Source organism: Herpailurus yagouaroundi, unplaced genomic scaffold, assembly GCF_014898765.1.
Source record: "Herpailurus yagouaroundi ecotype Mexico unplaced genomic scaffold, PumYag 428, whole genome shotgun sequence".
Taxonomy (NCBI): domain Eukaryota; kingdom Metazoa; phylum Chordata; class Mammalia; order Carnivora; family Felidae; genus Herpailurus; species Herpailurus yagouaroundi.
The window spans coordinates 2476035-2497098 of NW_024412645.1; the positions used below are offsets into that span (position 1 = coordinate 2476035).

The window sequence follows — 21064 nt, forward strand, 5'->3', positions numbered from 1 at the left end:
GGAGAGGAGAGGAGAGGAAGACAGGGCATGGGGGTCAGCAAGGCCCACCTCTGCTGAGTCATGCTGGGGCACTGCCTTGGGCAGGCCAGCTGAGGAGTCCTGAAAAGCTTACAGAGTCTCCAGTTTTCTGACCAGCACCTAATGAGGCATGAAGGGACCCCCAAGTCCTTTAGAGCAGGGATAGACGAGAAGCCATGAGGACCCTGAGCCGGGTGGACAGAACAGGCAGGGCCAGGGGAACTGACAGGGCTGGATCGGCCTTTAGAAAGAGCACACCGGGTATCCAGGACTATGGGAATACCCTAGCTCTTGGAGACTCTCTGGTCCTGTGGAGGTTTTGTTTGTTTTCTTTTTGTTTTATTTTTCTTTCTGAGGCTGTCAGGCCCTTTGTTCATACCAAATCTTCCAGGAAAGCCCAATATGTTAACTCATGGCAGAACTATCCTGGAGGAGGAGGTTGGGCGGCCTGATGTTCTCCTCTGAAAATCCCTGAGGCGATACTCAGGAAGGGTCTCAGACCTGTCCAAGGTCACACATGGCATTTGAGGAGATCTGTGCTTATGCCACAGGCCTCTTGGCTCCCAAGATGCTGAGAACACTGGCTTTGGAGTCACTTGGACTGGAGACAAATCCCCACCATAGCTCAGTGACCTCAGACAAGGACCCTCGCCCCTTGTTAGAAGGGGATGCCAGTATCTCCCTCATAGGATGTGGGGAGGGGAGGAGAGGTTTATGCTTGTCAGGTGCCCACACAGTGCGTGGTTACCTAGGTTATCATGGTTACCAAGGGGCCAGTCCCATGGCTATTACGATGACACAGGCTGCCCTCTGACCCCCAAGATGGGGAGAACTCCCCAGATTCTTCCTACCTCTCTTCCTGCTCCCTCCCAGGCCACACAGCCAGCAAGAATTTGTCCTCTGCAGGGATGTGCAGGGAGAAAGTCTCCTTTTTTGATGAAACAGCAATGAGGTGATGTCTGGGTTTTTTATATCCCCATTGCTGAACTGGTGCCAGACACAAGAGTACAAGCCAGATTCCATTAGCCACATTTGTCCTATGGTCTCCTAGCCCCGTGGGGACCTCCCAGTGGTCCAGTGTGAGACCCAGCAACTGGGAAGACATTGGCCAGGGCCAATGAAAGCAGTTACAAGATGTGACACCTCCCCTGGGGACCCAGGCAGGGTCTTAAGAGTCTGCCTCACTCAAGAGCCTTTCCTTTTAGGGGTGCCTGGGTGGCACAGTCGAGTTATGCGTCCAACTCTTGGTTTAGGCTCAGGTCATGATCTCACAGTCATTGGGATCAAGCTGTGCTTTGGGCTGGTCACAGAGCCTGGTTGAGAGAATCTCCCCCGCTAGTGTGTGCGAGCTCTCTCTCTCTCTCTCTCAAAAAAAAAAAAAAAAAGAGTCTTTCCTTAAAAAAAAAGAGACATGGTTACATTTTTCTTCTTGCCAATGTAAGAAATCCTTTGAGGTGTAGGAGTTACTACTAACCCCATTTTTGAGAATAAAGTGAGGCCTAGATAGGTTAATTAACTTGCTCTGAGGAACCCATCTGTAAGTGTCAAGTCATGGCTTAATCCTGCTAATCTGTTGTCAATCAGACTTCAGAAACCTGAGTGCTCATTATCATTCTGCTCAACCAAAGTATCAATGGTCTGGAGAATTTGAGATTGTTGGTGATAATATCATAGGATTATATTTTAAATGGGGGGAAAATCCCTCAAAGTAGCATACACTTGTTAAAAAAAATATTCAGTTACAAAAATGTCTGAAGTAGATAGTGAAAGGCCCTGCAACCCTACTTTCCAGAGATAAGCTCTGGAACCACTTATTATATATATTCTTCCAGGTTCTTTTATGCATTTACAAGTAAGTGTTAATATTTATGTGTTAAGAAGATTGTACATTCTGTTTTGCAACTTGCTTTTTGCAAGTAACAGTAGCTCTTGAAATACAGAGGTTCCTAACCACTCAGATCTGTGGGGGAAGCGACGGGTAAAGTTTTAATGCGAAATTCTGTTTTGTGTATGTGAGTGGAGGGATGGTGATTATGAGTATCATCAGAATTTCTAAAAAGATTCGGACCCAAGCCCCTTGTATTTCAGCTGGAGAAAACGAGGCCAAGAGGGGAAAGGCAGGTGAGTGGGGAGCCCAGCCCCTCAGGGTGGCCTTGAAGGATGACAGGGAGAATGCTGCAGTTGCTGGCCCTGGGCACCCTGCCCTGGCCCCGAGAGGAACTGCGCCCTGCGGAACCAGAAGGAGGGTGAGGGAGTCAGCCTTGCCTGAGCTAGCAGACAGGGCTTCTGCAGTCCCTGCCAGGCCAAGATTTACGGCCACCAGGAGCTGGAAGTTACAGAGAAAGGGCCTGGTGCAGCACTTGGGAAGGGAGCCGTCCGCAGTGCCTGCAGTGAGCCAGCTACTGGTCAGGCCTGGCTCCTCTGGGCTCAGGAAAGCCCTCTAAGGTGCAGGCCTAGAACATGGGGATGGACAAAGGGTGGGGTCAGAGGGCACTCTTGGGATCAGAACCCCCTGACCCCTACCCAGCTGGTGTTGGGATCCCTGCCCTGGAGAGGATGCTGAGAACAGGGCCTGGCCAGGTTCTTGTTACTGAGCTAGTAGCAAGAAGTTGCTAGAGAAGGGGCAAAGGACAGAGTGACCAGCACAGGTAGAATGACATGAGGAATTTTAGAGGAGGTCCAGATGGCTGGAGCTCAGAGCAGAAGGGTGAGGTAGGCGAAGGGAGAGACTAGGAGCATCGTGCCATGTGGAGAGCTGGACCAGGGAAATTTTGAGAAGGGTTCAGGCAGGGGCTCACCATGTCTCAGATGCAATATTTGAAGGCTCCCTTTGGGGACTGGATCAGAAGGGATCGGATGGGAAGGTGGTGAGGAAGCAATGGCCAGCGGCCATGTGCCACACTGGGCGGAGTGTAAACAGGGCTGGGCCACTGAACCAGCCAGGAGGCTCACACCTTTGGCTTCCTGTCCCACGTCCCTACCCAGCTGGGCCAACAGAAGCCTCACCGTCAGAGTTTCATGCCGGCACCCTCGCTATCAGATGAGCATCACCCCTGCACCTCCAAACCCACCTCTAGTTCCTCTAATTCTGGTGGCTCAGGAAGGTGGGCATTCACAGGGTGGGTAATCATAACAGTACCAGGCTGTGCTCACTTCTTTCCATGGTGTCTCCACATTGGCTCCAAGAGGTAAGGACTGTTACTCTCCCTGGTTTATAGAAGAGGAAACAGGCTTGGGGAAGTTGAGAGCCTTGACCAAGGCCCCACAGCTGCTGAGTGGTGGCAGACAGAGCCAGGACACAGATCCAGGGTTCCCAGTGCCATTGAGAGCCCCTGAGTCCCCCAAATCCAAAGACCAAACCCAACCCTGCCTCATTTTTTCTTTCACTCGATTCATTCGTTCACTTGTTCATTCATTCATTCATTCACATTCTCATGAGCCCCACTGTGTGCCTGGCTATATCAGGCACTGGAAAGGCAGCAGCCCCTCCACTCTCAGGGGGCTACCCTGTGTGCAAAGAACAGCAGCTTTAGTAGAAACCACATGGTAGGGACCCAGGAGACTAGAGGCACTGCCAACCCTATCCCTTGATGGCATCCACCAGACACAAATACCAGCAGCATCCTCTTTGAGAACAGCATCTTCTTGGTACTCAGGCAGGTGAGCTGGGTGGGGGCAAAGGAGTCAGCCAGATTGGGGGTTACTGGGTAAGAGATCTGGGTAAGGCTAACGTGGAGGGACAGAGAAGGGGTATCTTTCAAAGGGCAGCCCATGGGAGGTTATAAGGTATTCTGTTATCTTGTGGGTGAGCCTTGCAGAGGAGGTGCAGAGAGTTTGGTGAGGAGCAAATGGGAAGATGCTGGGGGCAGAGGCTGGCTCTGGGCCTGCCAGGATGGGGTGGCAGAGGCTGCTGGCCAGGTGAGTGAGAACGCTTGTGCCGCACCCCCTCCCCGGGGGGCAGGCCCATCTGGCTCGAGAATGGGGCCAAGCAGCTTTCTGGGCACCTGGCAGGCCTGTTATGCGGCTGTGGCAACCGGAGCCTGTCATGAAATCCAAGTCCTCAACCCAGACAGCATTTCATCTCCTGCTTCAGCAGGGATTTACCCAGAGGGTGGAGAGCTGGTGCTGAGGACCAAGTAGATTGTGGTTCACATCCCAGCCACAGATAATAACGCATTTAATATGGAACAGTGATCGATGTGGTGTGCTCCTTGTATGCCAGGCATTTGGCATTACTGCTTTTGGTCCTCGTGGCAGCCCTGTGGAATGGGCATCAGAGGAGACCGAGGCACAGAGAGGGTGAGTGATTTGTTCAGGGTCACACAGCTAAAAACAGCTGAACCTGGGTCCAAGCCCAGGTCCATGTGATTCTGGGCTGGGCTCTTCCTAGCTGTATTATCTCTCTCCTAGCCCAACAGTTTTCCAGCTGTGTGAGCCTCCATGTTTTCACCTATGAAAATGGGGATGACAGGTGTGCCTACCCCACGGGGTTATCGTGCAGATTAAGGGAGACAGTCGAATTGAATGATTTTAGTGTGGAGTCTGGCACATACTGAGTGCATGGCAAATGTCACTGCTATCATCATTGCCACCATCATCACCATTATTACCGATAGGCTAGAAGCCACCTGAATGATCATCCGATCCAGCCTCCTTGTACAGATATGGAAACTGAGGTCTGAACAGGGGGCGGTGGATCACACAGTTGGTGAGCTGTGAGGGAGTATCAGAAATCCTCATGAGTCAGGCCTGCCACCTCCAGCCTCCCCACCCTGCAATGGTGATAGTGTCAGGCCTTCCCATGAATGTAGCCCCAACGGGGGTCCCAAGGGGCACTAACCCAGCTTTATACCCCCAGCTACCTAAGGTGGAACAGATGCAGCTACAGCACCAAGAGTTCCTACAGATGTGGCTGACCGCCTTGCACAGGAAATTTGTCCTGTTCCACCTTGGAGAACCCCACTGCTCTATCCTGGAGGCTTCCTCTACCTCACAGCCTCAGGACGCCACTTTCTTCCTAGACGTGGCTTGAGAGCCCTCTGGTGGCCACCTAGGGCTTCAGCTTCAGAGTCTGGGCATCATGGAAGTCCCGCTCTGCCCCAGCTGGGAGCCCGGTTCACATGTGTGTCTTTTTTTTTTTTTTTTTTTTAATGTTTATTTATTTTTGAGAAAGAGAGAGAGGGTCGGAGGGAGACAGGATCTGAATCAGGCTCCATGCTGACAGCGGCGAGGCCGATGCAGGGCTTCAACTCCGGAACCGTGAAATCATGACCTGAGCCAAAGTAGGACACTCAACCAACTGAGCCCCCCAGGTGCTCCAACCCCACTGAGTGTCCCAACCTTGGTGCTAAGGTCTGAACTGTGCTCCTATGGGGCATAGGATCCATCCCGGTGGGGTGTTAATACCTCATCCCCAGACTCTCATCACCCTTTTGGTCCCCGGGGTGTCCCAGTTCTGGGATGCCCACTTACCACAGTACCCCTTGTGATACAGAGGATCTGGTTTTTATTATGTAGGATTCTGGGTTTCCTTTTATTTTGCTTAGGAAAATCCATGGGATGGCAGGTAACTGTGGCTTTTTGTTGTTGGAGCCAGCTTGGGAAAAGTCTGTCCTCCTCCAGCCACAGAGAGTGACAGGGAAGTTAGGAGAGTTGGACTCTGAGTGGGTCTGTCAGGAGGACCTCACACTGATGGCCTTTGGAGGCCCTGAGCTCTAAGAACCTGCCTGCTCTGACCCAGTGTCCCTCCTCTGATTCAGTCATGGGTCAAGCAGAAATACCAGGCCATAGAGAGGAAGGGATTTGTCCCAGGTGTTTGAACTTGAGCAATTATGGGAGCCGCTTAAGCAGTCTCTGCAAGGATATTGTCATCGAGTCTGATGCTGGAGCTTGAAGACATAGAGCAGGCTGTCAGCAAGGGCAGAGGTGTATCATGTATGGGAAGGACAAGAACATTCTGGGATCCACAGGAAGAAGCTGGAACCCACGTGGGCAGACTGGAACCCCGGTTGGTTCTTGCTGCTGCCAACCTTGAGGGGTGTATGTGGGGTTTCTGGAGAGACCAGGGCCCTTCTCATAGATCTAAACACACACACCTGGCTTAGCAAGTGTCAAAGCTGAATGCTGATCCCAGGGTAGGAGAGGCAGTTGCAGACCAGCCACTGCCTTGAGACAGAGAAACTGAAGGAACCCCCATGAAGAACTGCTTTTTTGTTCCTTTTCCTGCTTCTGTTCTTGCTAGGACCTGCCCCCTGCCTTACACATGCCTTCTTGTACAGGTAATATATGTCCTCCTTGTAAAGGTCAAGAAATCGATGATTTCTCTGGAGTCTTCCAGCACAACAGATAACATCTAAGGAGTGACCAGGGTCATCATGAACATTTTCCAAGACCTCTGACACACCAAGACCCCTGGCTTCAGGGCATAAGTGACTTATGGTGGACACCTAAACTGTTGTCTTTGTTCACGGGTGCCTGAGAAGACACAGGCATTGGACCATAGACCTCAATAAAAACCCCAGACTCCAAGCAAAGATGAAACTCCCTCTTCTTTCCTTTCCAAGTCTCCTGGATGCTCTGTCCAAATCTACACACACTCTCTATCTTTAATAAACTCTGCTCTCACTTCTTCTTGGATTGCATTTGATTCCTATCCCGCGTGAAGCCAAGGACCCTCTTGGCTAGTTGTGCGGGACCCCCCCCCCCCCCGCCCAGATCCTTGGGCCCAACCAGCCCGCATCAGCCTCATGCCCACAAAATGAGCCAGTCCCTCCGCTTCAATATGTGGGAGCTACAAAAAGCATTGCCGTTTCACTTCTGTCCCCCTAAATCTTTCATAAGAACCTCTCCTGTGCCCCAACCAGGGAAGGGAATTGTGAGAAATGTCATTCAACCTAGCCAAATTCACACATTATAGACCTACCATAGCCTCTGAGGTGTCCATCAAGAGCCTTCTAGCTGTTGGTATGGATTTGTCCATTCCCTCATGTCCCCGGGCCCTCCCCAACTTCCATTATCCATCAGAGAAAAGAGCCCAGGCTTTGGAGGCCCACAGACCTGGGCTTACACTCTCAATCTGACATTTATGAACTGAGTTTTGAGCCTCAGTTTCTCTGTGTGTAAAAGAGGGTTAATAGTGCACAACCTGCAGAGGTAACATGAGGATTGAAGATAATGCATAGAGGGGTGCCTGGCTGGATCAGTTGGTAGGATATGCAACTCCTGATCTCGGGATTGTGAGTTTGAGACCCACGTTGGGCATGGAGCCTACTTAAAAAAAAAAAAAAAGAGCCTCATTAATAAAGAAAAGAAAGGGAGGAAGAAAAGAAAAGAGAAAGAAAATGCATATAACATACCCAGGAAGACATGTTCAGGTAACCTACTTAATATTAATCTGAGGGGCACTTGGGTGGCTCAGTCGGTTAAGTGATTGACTCTTGATTTTGACTCAGGTCGTGATCCCACAGTCGTGAAATTGAGCCCCTAGTCGGGCCCTGTGCTGAGCGTGGAGTCTGCTTAAGATTCTCTCTCTCGGGGCGCCTGGGTGGCTCAGTTGGTTAAGCATCCAACTTCAGCTCAGGTCATGATCTCGCGGTTCGTGAGTTTGAGCCTCACATCAGGCTTTGCGCTGACAGTGGAGCATGCTTGGGATTCTCTTTCTCTCCTTGTCTGTCTCTGCCCCTCAGCCACTTGTGTGCAGGTGCACACGCTCTCCCTCTCTCTCAAAAATAAATAAATAACTTAAAAAAAAAGATGCCCTTCCTCTCTCTCCCTCTCTGCTCCTCCCCTGCTTGCTCTGTCTCTTTCTCTCTCTCAAAAATAAATATTAACCTGAATAAAGCACAATTGATCATTTTAATCTGCCCTTAATAAAATAATGATCCCACGGTAATTTACTTGGAAAAATGGTTTGATTCCAGTGCTGGGACAGAGAAAATACAAGATGAGCCTGGAAACATCATGAGGTACCAGAGAATAAGGAAGTGCTAAAAAAAAAAAAAAAAATGGGGTCATGTTGAAAGGAGCCAACCTAAAGGAATTCCTAAGGGCCAAAGCTGGGAAAAATGATCAGCAAAATAAATAATGATAGGTTTGGATTATAACTCAATATCCATAAGCTCAAATGGCTAATAAATAATTGAATTTAAATAAATAATTGACGATGGAGAAATAAGTAATTGAACAAATAAATTAATGGGGAAGAAAGGGCAACTCTTCCTGGCAGAATTTCAACTAATAAATGTAGAAGGAATCAGGGAACTAGAAAATCATCATTAAGCAAACACAACAGTAATGCCTCAGTCTTTCCCCACAAGATATTCATTAATTCCAAAGGAAAAACAGGAAGGCGGAGAAACGTGATGGACACATCCTCAACCAGGTGGCCATGATTGACGTTACCAATGGTTTTTTTTTTTTTTTAATGTTTATTTATTTTGAGGGCTGGGGAGGGGCAGAGAGAGAGGAAGAGAGAGAATCCCAAGCAGGCTCTGCACTATCGGTGCATAGTCTGATGAGGGGCTTATTCCCATGAACTGTGAGATCATGACCTGAGCCAAAATCAAGAGTCAGATGCTTAATTGACTGAGCCACCCAGAAGCCCCAACATCACCAATAGTAAGGTATATCGCCATCATGTATCATGTCTCCCCTGATATATGCTGATGAGAGTACGTCACTTTTTCGTATTGCCAAAAATGTATAATGCTTGAAGTTTGTAAAAGAGAGGAGAAATGGAAAAACTGTCAGCAACCAGAGGAGATTAAAGAGACACAATGGGGGCACCTGGGTGGCTCAGTTGGTTAAGCATCTGACTTCGGCTCAGGTCATGATCTCACTGTTTGTGGGTTTGAGCCCTGCATCAGGCTCTGTGCTGACATCTCAGAACCTGGAGCCTGCTTCAGATTCTGTGTCTCTGCCCCTCCCCCACTCACACTCGGTCTCTCTCTCTCTCTCTCTCTCGCTCTCTCTCTCTCTCTCAAAAAAAAAAAATAAACATTAAAATTTTTTTTTTAAAAAAGAGAGAGAGACGATAATGAAATGCAATGAGAGATCGCTGAAACGGAAAAAAGACATCAGTAGGAAAACCGGTGAAATGTGAATGAGGGCTGTAGCTAAAATAGTTACGGTATAGTATCGATGATTTTGAGCATTGCACTATGGTTAGATAACGTAAATATCAGACAAAGCTGGGTGAAAGGTAGGTGGCATTTTTGTAACTTCTCTGTATATCCAGAAGTATTTAAAAATGAAAAGTTTAGGGGCATCTGGTTGGCTCAGTTGGCAGAGCATGTGATTCTTGATCTTGGGGCCCAACATTGGGTATAAAGCTACTTAAAGAAAAGAGGAAAGTTTAGGGACACCTGGCTGGCACAGTCAGTGGAGCATACAACTCTTGACTTTGGGGTTGTGAGTTCGAGCCCCGTGTTGGGTGTAGAGATTACTTAAAAGCTTTAAAAAAAAAAGTTTAAAATATTTTACAGATTCAAACGGAAGTATTGTGAAATGTCTCCTACCTTCCCATGTCTTTCAGCCACCCAGGTCTCTTCCCCACAGGCATCAATGTTATCAGCTTCTTCTGTTTCCTTCCAGAATAATCTATGTGTATGCCACAACTAGTCTAGATTGTATCTATGCTGTTTTACTCATCTGGCCTCTTGGCCTCTGACTTCCATATTTTGCAAATGCCTGGTGATCCTTGGCTGCTTCCTCAGCTTTAAGGGAGGTACTGACAGCTGAGTGATCGCTCTGGTGGACGTGGGCCTGTCCACCATGGTCCTCACTGACCAGGATCCCTGTTTCACCTGTTTTTAATGTGATCCCCGCCCCCACTATGCTGGTTTTCTTTTCTGAGAGTAGACCTCAGTCTTCTGTGGGAGGGAAGGGGGAAGTTGTCTGACAGAGTCGGGGAAGGATCTGGGGGGTGTCTGACTCCTTTTCAGATGTTCACCCGATCCTCCAAATTTTACTCAATTCTTCACTTCCACTTCCAGACTTTTCTGGTGCCACCAGTTCCTGGATCTTTGGGGTCCTGCAGTATCAATTGGGTTACTTCTTGGCTTCCCTTCTTGTGGCTTAGGATTCAGCTAAGTCAGTAACCTTTTATCCATTTGCTTTCAGCTTTCAGTGTTGTTCCTGTTGTCTCTTGTTCTCATGGCTCTTGTAGATTCCCACCTTAAAACAATCCCTTTAACCATAATGAGATACCACTTCACACCCATTAGGATGGCTGTTATTGGGGTGCCTGGGTGGCTCAGTCGGTTAAATGTCTGACTCTTGATTTTGGCTCAGGTCACAATCTCATGATTCGTGGGATTGAGCCCCGAGTCAGGCTTTGCACTGACAGTGCAGAACCTGCCTGGGATTCTCTCTTTCCCTCTCTCTCTGCCCTTCCCCTGCTCGCAGTCTCTCTCTCTAAATAAATAAACTTTTAAAAAATGGTTAAAATAAGTTGCATGCTATACATTCTACATTATCAAAATTATAAGACCCCTTAACGTAGGTTTTTATTTGTTGTTGTTGTTGTTTGTTTTTAAGTAAGCTCTACATCCATCATGAGGCTCAAGCTCATGACCCCAGGATCAAGAGTCACATGTTCTGCTGACTGAGCCAGCCAGGTGCCCTCCCCGTCCTAATGTAGTTTTAGTGGGATTTCAGAAGGGTGTGGAGATACATGAATTCACTCCCTTACCCAGAAGATTCAGGTGTTATTTAAAAGAGGGTGCTTTATTTGCCAGGTGTAGGGTCAGTTTTCTGATTTTATTATTGATTTCTAGTCTTTTAGATTGCAATCTAAGAATGATTTATGAATTCTGATTCTACTATGTTAGTTTATTGATATTTCCTTTGTTCCCTAATTTATGGCCTTTAATAATTGTAATCATTACTAATCATTTGGCGCTTGCTAGGCATTGCTCTAGAAACATTACCTACAATATCTAGTGCAATTCTCCTGACATCTGTATAAGTCCCATTTTCCAGATGGGAAAGCTGAGGCTCAAAGAAGCTAAGTTATGTGCTCCTACATACACAGCCAGGAAATGGCTGAGCTGAACTAATATTAACACAAGTAGCAGCTTCCATTGAAGGAGGGTTTATAGGTTGCCAGGCACTGAATATAAGCTGTACAATTTAATCTCCTTAACCACATAAGGAAGCCCATCAGCCCCATTTGTAAAATTTGTAAAATTGGAAAGTAAGGTCCAGTTGGGAACTTGAACCCAGGTGGGATTCAGATCCTGGCCTCTTCAGTTGCAGCAGTGGAGGGCGGTTTGGCTCTCTCGGGGGCACCTGTGAGGCAGAGCAGAGCTGTTTGAGAAGCAGCCTATTGTGGCAGCAATGGAGCCAGGACGAGGTGAGCAGAATTTTGCTCCTGGGAGGACCAGGGATGATGTAATGAGAACATTTGCAGCAGGAAGAGATGGGGGTGGAGGAGGAGTCCCCAGGAGCCGCTAGGCCCTTCTGCCCCTTGGGGGGCGCACTGTGCCAGGCCTGGCCTGGGCTGGAAGAATATGGAGCTGCCCACCCTCAGCAGGTGCAGGACTGGCGTTATTAGTGAGGGCTTGACAAAGTCACCTCTTTCCTCCTTCCAGAAAGGATCTGAGGTAACTTTTAGTAATTTGTAGGGTAAAAATAATAAAAATGGCAAACAGAAATTGAAGTAGAGGAATAGTAATCACATAGGAAGAAGAATCCAGAAGGAAGATTGAGACACAGGGATGTGGTGGGGCTGCCTAACAATTACACAGGAAGGGAAAGGGTGGCAGTTAGTGTCACTTGTGTGCCCTCTAGTGGGCATCAAGAGAAATAATACTTAATTTGTGCAACATATATTTATTAATGCACCAGTATGGCAGGAGGGTTGGAAGGACATGCTGGGAGATTCTGTGTGTCAGAAAGAGGAGGGGACTTACTGAAGGGCACATGGTGCCAGGAGCATATCTTTGATCATTTGATGACCACAAGAACTCCCAACCTTCCTCTGATTGGATGAAACCCCACAATGGGTGGGGGAAGGAGAAAGCATGGGCCCTGCTGTCATCAACCCTGACGCCCAGCTCAACATTGTTGCCTTGTGAAAGTAAGAAAGTTCCTCAGCTTCTCAAGGTCTTGGCAGGCTCACCTGTGACTGAGGGTTATTGTAGCCCCCACCTCTTGAGAATGGTGAAGGTTAACATAAAGGGATTGGATGTCAAAGGCATACAAAGGTGCTTGGCCCCTAATGAGTGCAGGGTTCTCAGGAGAAACCGTGGGGCACCTGAGTGGCTCAGTCAGTTGAGCATCGGACTTTGGCTCAGGTCATGATCTCGTGGTTCATGAGTTTGAGCCCCACATCAGGCTCACTGCTGTCAGACTGTCAGTATCCTCTGTCTCCCTGTCTCTACCCCTCCCCTGCTTACACTCTCCCAACAGAATAAATAAATATTTTTTGTTTAAAGGAGAAGAAACTGAGGTTCAAAGAGTTAGACAAGCCAGCCCAACATCAGCCAGCTCAATACAGCAGAGTAGAAAGTGAATAGGGCTTGGAGAAAAGTTTTAAAGCATCCTCTTCCAACCAGGATGTGATGTTATTGTTAGTAATGGTGTATTTTTATTTATTTTTTAATGTTTATTTATTTTTGAGAGAGACAGAGCACGAGAGAGGAAGGGGCAAGGAGAGAGGGAGGCACAGAATCTGAGGCAGGCTGTGGGTTCTGAGCTGTCAGCAAGGAGCCTGACGTGCGGCTCAAACTCATGGACCATGAGATCATGACCTGAGTCGAAGTCGGACACCCAACCGACTGAGCCACACAGGCGCCCCCAGTAGTGGTGTATTTGTTGGGAGAAGTCAGTTCTGGCTGCATGCGGGTTTGGCCATCATTGGCTCTGCTCCACCCTCCTGGAGCAAAGGGCTCCTCCTGGGCCTGGGGTCTCCGATGGCAAGTGAGACGCTTAAGGTCCAGGTGTGACTGTTCTAGCCACAGCCGTAAGTCTTTGACGGTGAGTGTGACTGAGGCAGAGTGGCCAGCTGGGTTTGATGGTAGGGGTGGAAAGGGAAGCCCCCGAGAAGGCCCCCCCTTCTTGCTTCCGGCTCCTACCTCTGCAAGCTGTAATTATCCAGCCTTTGACATTTAACTGTGCCTCTTATTAGTACTATATTTTTAGCTCTCCTGCCAGGCCAAACTGTGGAAGAGGAGGCCGAGACTCACAGGGAAGTGTGCCCACTGGCCTGTTTTCTCAGTTTTACCTGGGGACAGCCATGGAACCTCAAATTGTGGGGAGAGTCCTGTGAGTTAGTACTTGGAAGAGCCTAGCACAGTGCCTGCTTCATGGCAACTATTGGTAGTAGTAGTATCATCCTTCATAGAATGTCACCTCCTCCAGGAAGTCTTCCCTGACTTTCCCGGGGTGAGTTTGCTGCCTGAGTCTCCTGTGCATCCCTGGTCCTTCTGGGCTGTGTTATAATTGCCCCTTTGTCTCTCTCCCACACTCAACAGTAGCCCAAAGAGAGGTGTGCTACCTCTCTTTGTTGTATCCCCCTTATGGCTGGCTGGCTCAGGTAGGAGTGACAAATATATTTTAGGTGAACAAGTGGGACTCATCAGAGCACATATCCTGGGGCTCTAGGACTAGGCCCTTAGCTCAGAAACTCACACATTGTGACTTAAGCTCTTGGAGTTACATCCCGTCCTGCCCTCAGATAAAATGGGGCTGATGTGAGGAGCAAATGAGACCCTCTCCATACCACCTGGAGCACCACAGGTGCTCCATAAACATTCATTGTTCTGCAGTTCCAGATTAAATGCCCTCCACTTGTCTAGGCCTCCCCTTGTCCCCTCAACTCTAGGGAGCTTCAGTTCCTGCTCTGGACTCCAATAGCCCCTAAGACCTCCCCTATCACTGCACCAATCACATTTGGGTCTACTGCTCTGTCACCATCTCCAGACAGACTGTAGGTTCAGCAAGGGCCAGGCTTTTGCTTCACCCATGTACTATCCAACACCCAGCCCAGGGCCGGGTTCAGAATAGGGACTTGTGAAATGCTTTCTTCTAAAAAAAATTTTTTTTAATGTTTGTTTACTTTTGAGAGAGACAGAGCATGAGCGGGGGAGGGACAGAGAGAGAGGGAGACACAGAATCCGAAGCAGGTTCCAGGCTCTGAGCTGTCAGCACAGCACAGAGCCCAATGCGGGTCTCAAACCCATGAACCACGAGCTCACGACCTGAGCCGGAAGTTGGACACCCAACCGACTGAGCCACCCAGGTGCCCCTGAAATGCTTTCTGAAGGACCCAGATGCCTGGCTCCCTTGCTTTCCCACCTCCCTTGCCTTCCTACTATTGTCCCTGGATTGCCTTTTCCTTCCATCTCAGCCTGTGCGACTCTGTTCTCATTGGGCAAGGCCTGGCACAGATGTCACGGTCCCCAGGATGTCTTTCCTGAACAAGCTAACACTGTGACTTCTGTCTTCTTGGAAATCTTAAAGCTCTGACTGCTCCTACCATTAACTTGACACTTTCACACATGCTCTCCACCTTGGTACCTTCAGGTTTGTTGGTTTGTTTTGCTGGATAATTCTTCTCTTTCCACGTTACATTCCCAGTGAAAGTTTGTTTTCTGGTGAGGCTGACAGCATTTGTCAACATTTATCATCAGGGGAAGGTAGTTCCTCCAGGCAGCTGTGCATAGCATGCGAAACATAGGACATACATATAAAATTATTCTACTTGTCCCCTGCCTACTTCAGAGAAGCATTTAAACATTGAGTAAGGTCTGTAATTTTAGGCAACTGGTATTGTACCAATGTCAGTTTCTTGCTTTTGATATTATACTGTTGATATATAAAGTGTCACCGTTGAGGCAAGCTGGGTGAAGGGTACATGGGACTCTCTGTTCTAGTTTTGCAACCCTATGTCTATAACTATTTCAAAATAAATTTTACAGAAAGGACTCGAGACTGATTAAACATATAAAACTATAATAACTATTACAAAGTAATATCTACATTAGATGGGACATACAGAGTTGGCTGTAGAAGCTTATTAAGTTTATAATATTAATAGATTGGTGGCAACCTAAGTGTACAACGGTAGGGGATTGTTTTTGAGAACAGCAATACCATCCATACAGTGGAATACTATACAAGAATTAGAAAGCACCATGTAGAAATATATTTATATTTATGTATATCAGTGAGTTAAAAATACTAAATGATGTGTCAACTCTACTTCAACTAAAAAAAATACCAACTGAGGAGCACCTGGGTGGCTCAGTTGGTTGAAAGTCCAACTGTTGATTTTGGCTCAGGTCATAATCCCAGGGTTGTGGGATTGAGCCCCGCGAAGTGTGGAGCCTGCTTGAGATTCTCTCTCTCTCCTCTTCCTCTGCCCCTCTTCCCTTCTTGTGCCCTCTCTCTCTCTCTAATAAAAAAATAAAAATAAAAATAAAATAAATACCAACTGATATATGAAGTCTAGAAGGATATTCACCAAAATATTGAAAGTGATTGTCTCAGCACAGTGAGATTACTGATGACTTTTATTCTTTTTGCTTCCTAGTATATTTCCATTTCTCCACAATGCAGATATTGGTTACCCAGTAAAACCTTTTTTTAAACAAAGCTATGTGGTTTTTTTTTTTTTTTTGCTATGTTTTATTATCAAATCCCTCGACTCTTTTAAATTATATTAATTCCTGGGGCGCCTGGGTAGCTCAGTCGGTTGAGTGTACGACTTTGGCTCAGGCCACGATCTCACAGTTTGTGAGTTCGAACCCTGCATCAGGCTCTGTGCTAACAGCTTGGAGCCTGGAGCCTGCTTTGGATTCTGTGTCTCCCTCTGTCTCTACCTCTCCCCAGCTTGCTCTCTGTCTGTCTCTCAAAAAATAAATTAAAAAAAATTATATTAATTCCTGAAGAATATTACATTTGCACTCTGTCAAAAATAACTAAACATCTAAAAAAATAACAAAAAAAGAATTCTTATTTTTAATGATTATTTATTTTTGAGAGAGCACAAGCAAGGGAAGGGCAGAGAGAGAGGGAGACACCAAATCCAAAGCAGGATCCAGGCTCTCAGTTGCCAACACAGAGCATGACACAGGGCTTGAACTCACAAACCGTGAGATCATGACCTGAGCCGAAGTCAGATGCTCAACCAACTGAGCCACCCAGGCACCCCTAGAATTCTTTAAGATTTTTTTAAAGTAATCTCTACACTCAACACGGGACTTGAGCTCACAACCCGGAGATCAGGAGTCACGTGCTCGACTGACTGAGTCAGCCAGGCGCCCCACGGAAAACACAAATTATTATTTTTTTTAAGAGAAAGAGAGAGAGAGGGAGAGAGGGAGAGAATCTTAGGCAGGCCCCACACTCAGCGAGGAGCCCCACGTAGGACTGGATCCCATGACCCCTGGGATCATGACCTAAATCAAAACAAGAGTCAGACACTCAGCAGAATGAGCCACTCAGGTGCCCCCACAAATTCTTAATTATGATCCATTCCTATCATTTAGTAAGTGGTCTAATTACAAATCTTCACATTTTCCAGTATATTAAAAAAAATACTTATTTTGTCACTGACTAAAATAGGAAGGGAAAGGGGCATGGAGCTCAAACTTTATTTGCAATGAAAGTATGAGGTAAATATAAGTTTATTAAGTATGACCACAGGTCCACTAATAGTTCATGAGGTACGAAAAATACCAGTTTCCTAAAAAATCAGGCAAATATCTATAGCTTTGTTGCTTCTAGCCAAGGGACAGGTTAAAAGTAAGTCATCAGTGCATGAACAGCCTACTTACTGCATATAACCCAAACATTCTTTTAAATATTTATTTTAGAAAAAGAGAGAATGTGCGCGTGCACACAAATGGGGAGGGGCAGAGAAAGAAAGGGAGACACAGAATCCGAAGCAGGCTCCAGCCTCTGAGCTGTCAGCACAGAGCCTGATGCAGGGCTCGAATCCACGAGCTGAGATTGTGACCTGAGCCAAAGTGGGAAGCTTAACCGACTGAGCCACCCAGGCACCCAGCCCAAAAATTTTTTACAGTTTTATTTGTTTAAGTAGCTCTACACCCCATGTGGGACTTGAATTCATGACCCGAGATCAAAAATTGCATGCTCTACTGACTGAGCCAGCCAAGTGCCCCTAACCCAAACATTTTTCATTCTTTGAAAATAGAACTCTCCACTGCCAAGGTGAAAAAAAAAAAAAAAAAAATGAAGCAAAATACACGTTTAAAAACCAAAACACACTTTCCATAAATACAAATAAATATTTAATGATGGCAAATATGTACTGCTTTCTCCAGATTTTCTTAGAATCTCCTGTGATCTGTTTGTCCTTCAAAAAAATAATAGCTCCTATTCTACTTCTCAGCAGAACCCAAGAGAGCTGCCATTATTTCTCCATAAGTAACAAAAATATCCAGAACTACCATAAGCATAAAGTGCTACCAAGGATTATCTTTCTTAACAGGTAGATTATGTACAAAGAAACCTACATGCCCAACCACCTTTTTAAATGATTAAAGAGCAGAAGATACCTAGCCACAGGGCAGGCCGTTATTTTCCGACAAGATGTGTCATAAGAGTTTTCTGTTTTGCTAAGTGTTGGTAAAGGGGCGGGGAAAGCATTAAAGAACTATTTATATTGCTATTGGCCCCATGCAGATTTCAGCCCAAAAGGATCCAATGCCAAATTAAGATTTAATTATTCTTTAGAAGAAAGAGAAACCAAATGATGAAAATGTTCAAAACATTAGTGGATTATTTTAAGAAACAAAATTCTAAAATGGGCACGTGCACTGGTAAATTCCAGGTATGCTTCAAGTTCATAGATAAAAGAGACATTTCACTCTTCCCAGTAATCATTCCAAATAAAAGTACCGGTGTTTTGAAAGAGACTAAGAAAATAACCACCTTCGCACCTTCAGTATCATAATTCCTTAGAAGAGCGTCAGGTAAATTGATTTTTCCTTTGGTAAATTAGGTACATCTAAGGGAATATTAGAAACTATCATATTCAATCACACTTTATTATCTACTGGAATTCTTAAGTAATGATTCAATTTATAAACAGACCAATCAAATCCAATAGAAGCAAACTACACACATATGCCATGTACTTCTCTCTGGTCTTGACAAAAGCTTCAGGTAACTGAACAGCTTGGGTTAGCAAAGCAGAGACTCAAATGTATCTTTGGGGCACCTGGCTGGCTCAGTCGGTGGAACGCACGACTCTTGATCTTGGGGTTGTAAGTTCAAGCCCCACATTGGGTGTAGAGATTACTTAAATAAAATCTTAAAAAAAAAAAAAAAAAGTATCTTTGGAGTGCCTGGGTGGCTCAGTAGGTTAAGCGTCTCACTTGGGCTCAGGTCATGATCTCAGTTTGTGAGTTCCAGCCGGGCATCGGGCTTTCTGTTGTCAGCATGGAGCATGTTTTGGATCCTCTGTCTCCCACCTCTCTGCCCTCCCCTGCTCTCTCTCTCAAAAATAACCAAACATTAAAAAAATTTTTTTTAAATATATCTTTTACTATCACCTTGTTAATCAGGTTACATGCCACAAAGGTAGCAAAACAAAGGTTGAACATACCTTAAGAAAGTTCATGTCAGCCGAGGTATAGAGGAACCCATAATTGTTTGGCTTTTTAATATCTAATATTTAAGCATGTGAAAAATTTAAGTAAAGGCAAAGCAAACAGACTTTGCCATTGTCCAGATTTTCATATTTTCACTAGCAAAAATTTTTCATTAGGTTAACGGTTGACTTCATTCTTCCCCTGGAGTTGAATTAACACATCTTTCAAATGCAAACCTGTTACTGATACAATTTAGAGGATGAAACATATTCCTCTTCTTATCTTCTGGTTAAATACATGCATGTGGTTTATAACTTGGTAATATATTAGTGATGTATCTAAAAGCAATGTTTTCTAACACTTAGGTGAATAATGTCAGAAAGAGTGTGAAACCAAAGTCACTTGTTTAATGCTGCAATGCATGTAAAGATAGTGCCTTACAATACGAGGTGCTCACCAAATTTGTAATTACATTAAAAAAAAAAAAACCTATGCAAGTACTCAAAAACAACACAAATAATCTTTAGCTAACCTGAGTGGTTTAAAACATTAGAAATAACACTTAGCAGTTATATATATTTATAGTTCATAATTGAAATACTTCCCCCCCCACACACACAAAAACAAGATGTTCTTTACTTTTCCTTTAATGAACTGAGGAAGCAGTAAAGTCACCTTTTACATACAAGAAATGTGAATGTTACTTTAGACGTCTAAATCATATTAACTGACTAGTGTTCCAGCATAACTGTTTTATTTTATTTACTTATGTTATAAGTTTATTTATATTTGAGAGCGAGCGAGCATGGAAGGGGGAGAGAGAGAGAGAGAGAGAGAGGGAGAGAGGGAGAGAATCTCAAGCAGGGATCAGAACCCTAGCTGATGTCAGAGGACACTTAACCCATTGAGCCACCCAGGCACTCCAGCATGACTGTTTTAACAGTCTCATAATGTACTAATAAGCAACTTAAAAAAAATAAGTGTTCTTTTCTCAACCTGAAGTTTATTTTAGAAACCTTTATTATCTTTGCTGAAACATCTTTGACAGAGGTGACACTCATACCCGATTACAAGTGTGCCCAAATCAAACTAATCAAATCACTATCATGGCAAAAAGAAAATACCGTAAGAGTCAGAATACGAGCTTGTCCTAGTTAAACTCATTGCCAGTAAAACATTTTTTTTATTTATATATGAAATTTATTGTCAAATTGGTTTCCATACAACACCCAGTGCTCATCCCAAAAGGTGCCCTCCTCAATACCCATCACCCACCCTCTCCTCCCTCCCACCCCCCATCAACCCTTAGTTTGTTCTCAGTTCTCAACAGTCTCTGCCAGTAAAACATTTTTAAAGAGCAGACACGAAATACTGTTTTAAGGGGGTATGATAAAAAATTATCTATAAGGAGGAGAAAGTATCAGAGTGAGATGATTATAGGAACTGATGTCCTGGCAGACCCAGCAAAAGGGAAAACGGGATATTATGAAGTTCCTCTTGGATAGAAGTTCCTTGGAGGTACATGGAGAATTACAGCTCTGGTTTTGACTCTTCCATTCATAAGGTAAGTGATCTTGAGCAAAACTTTGCCTTTCTGAGAGCCTCAGTTTTCCCGTCTGTAACACAAAAGAAAGATGGCCCTTAAAGTCTGTCTGTACGACCTTCTCCGTTTCCATCACCTTAAGCTACTTAGCGATTAGCTGGCTCCTTTTCAGCGCGCCACCAGAGGCAGCAGCGAAGCAGCGCCGCTGCTGGGGAGGGGTTAATTCCGTTTGCCCCCGCCCCTCCTGGCCCCGCCCCGCAGGCACCACCCCCGCCGGGGTTGCACCCTTGACCCCGCCCCGAAGCCGTGCGTCCACCGGAAGTGCCCGCGCGCGGGCAGCTCACTTCCGCCCGGCAGGTGACAGCCGTGGGGCTCCGAGCGGCCGGCGGCACGGACGCACCGGGGGAGAGGGAGGACGAGGCCGCGGACATTTTGCTGGCGATCCGAGCCGCGCCGTGGCGCCGGGAGCCGTTCGGACCTTCGGGTGAGGAAGAAGGGAGTCCGGCGGGGCAGGGGTGGGGAGGCGGTGGTCTGAGATGAGGGGGCTTGTGGGGTCAGAGGTCACGGAGAGGACGGGGCGCTAGATGGGCGAGAGTGGCTTCCCAACCTCCGACGAGGCAGAAGGACTGCGGGTTCATTCATTCGCGCCCACTTGGCCGCCGGCCTGAATCCCCGCCGCCCCAGCCCGCAGCCCCTCCTGGGGCGTCCTCCGGAGAGACTCCTAGACTTAGGCCCCTGGGAGCCCGCCTCTGGCCAGACGGGAAACTCCTCTTCGGGTCCTGGTTTCCCCCTTCACATTCTGAGGCCTCCCTGTCGTTCAGGGCCTTATCTCTTTGCCAAGGTTCAAAAAAAAAAAAAAAAAAAATCAAGAACCGGCCCTGCGCCGCCTGCCCCGCGGTAGGCTTGGGCTTGATCTGTCCCTTGGCGCTTCGTGGACAGG

General features: G+C 46.5%; 1 protein-coding gene across 11 annotated transcripts in view; it reads left to right on the forward strand.

The window, feature by feature from the left end:
- The window catches only part of AP1B1 (adaptor related protein complex 1 subunit beta 1), an 86009-nt gene that overhangs the window by 9522 nt on the left and 55423 nt on the right, over positions 1–21064 (forward strand). For 4 of the 11 annotated variants that reach the window (XM_040463868.1, XM_040463871.1, XM_040463872.1 and 1 more), the window contains exon 1: positions 20482–20608. The exons of 5 other annotated variants lie outside the window; for them this stretch is intronic. The gene's annotated coding sequence lies outside the window, so the exon portion shown is untranslated. Of the gene's footprint in view, positions 1–20039; positions 20146–20467; positions 20609–21064 lie in introns of those variants that run through there. 2 more of the 11 variants (XM_040463870.1, XM_040463867.1) reach the window with 2 other exon arrangements.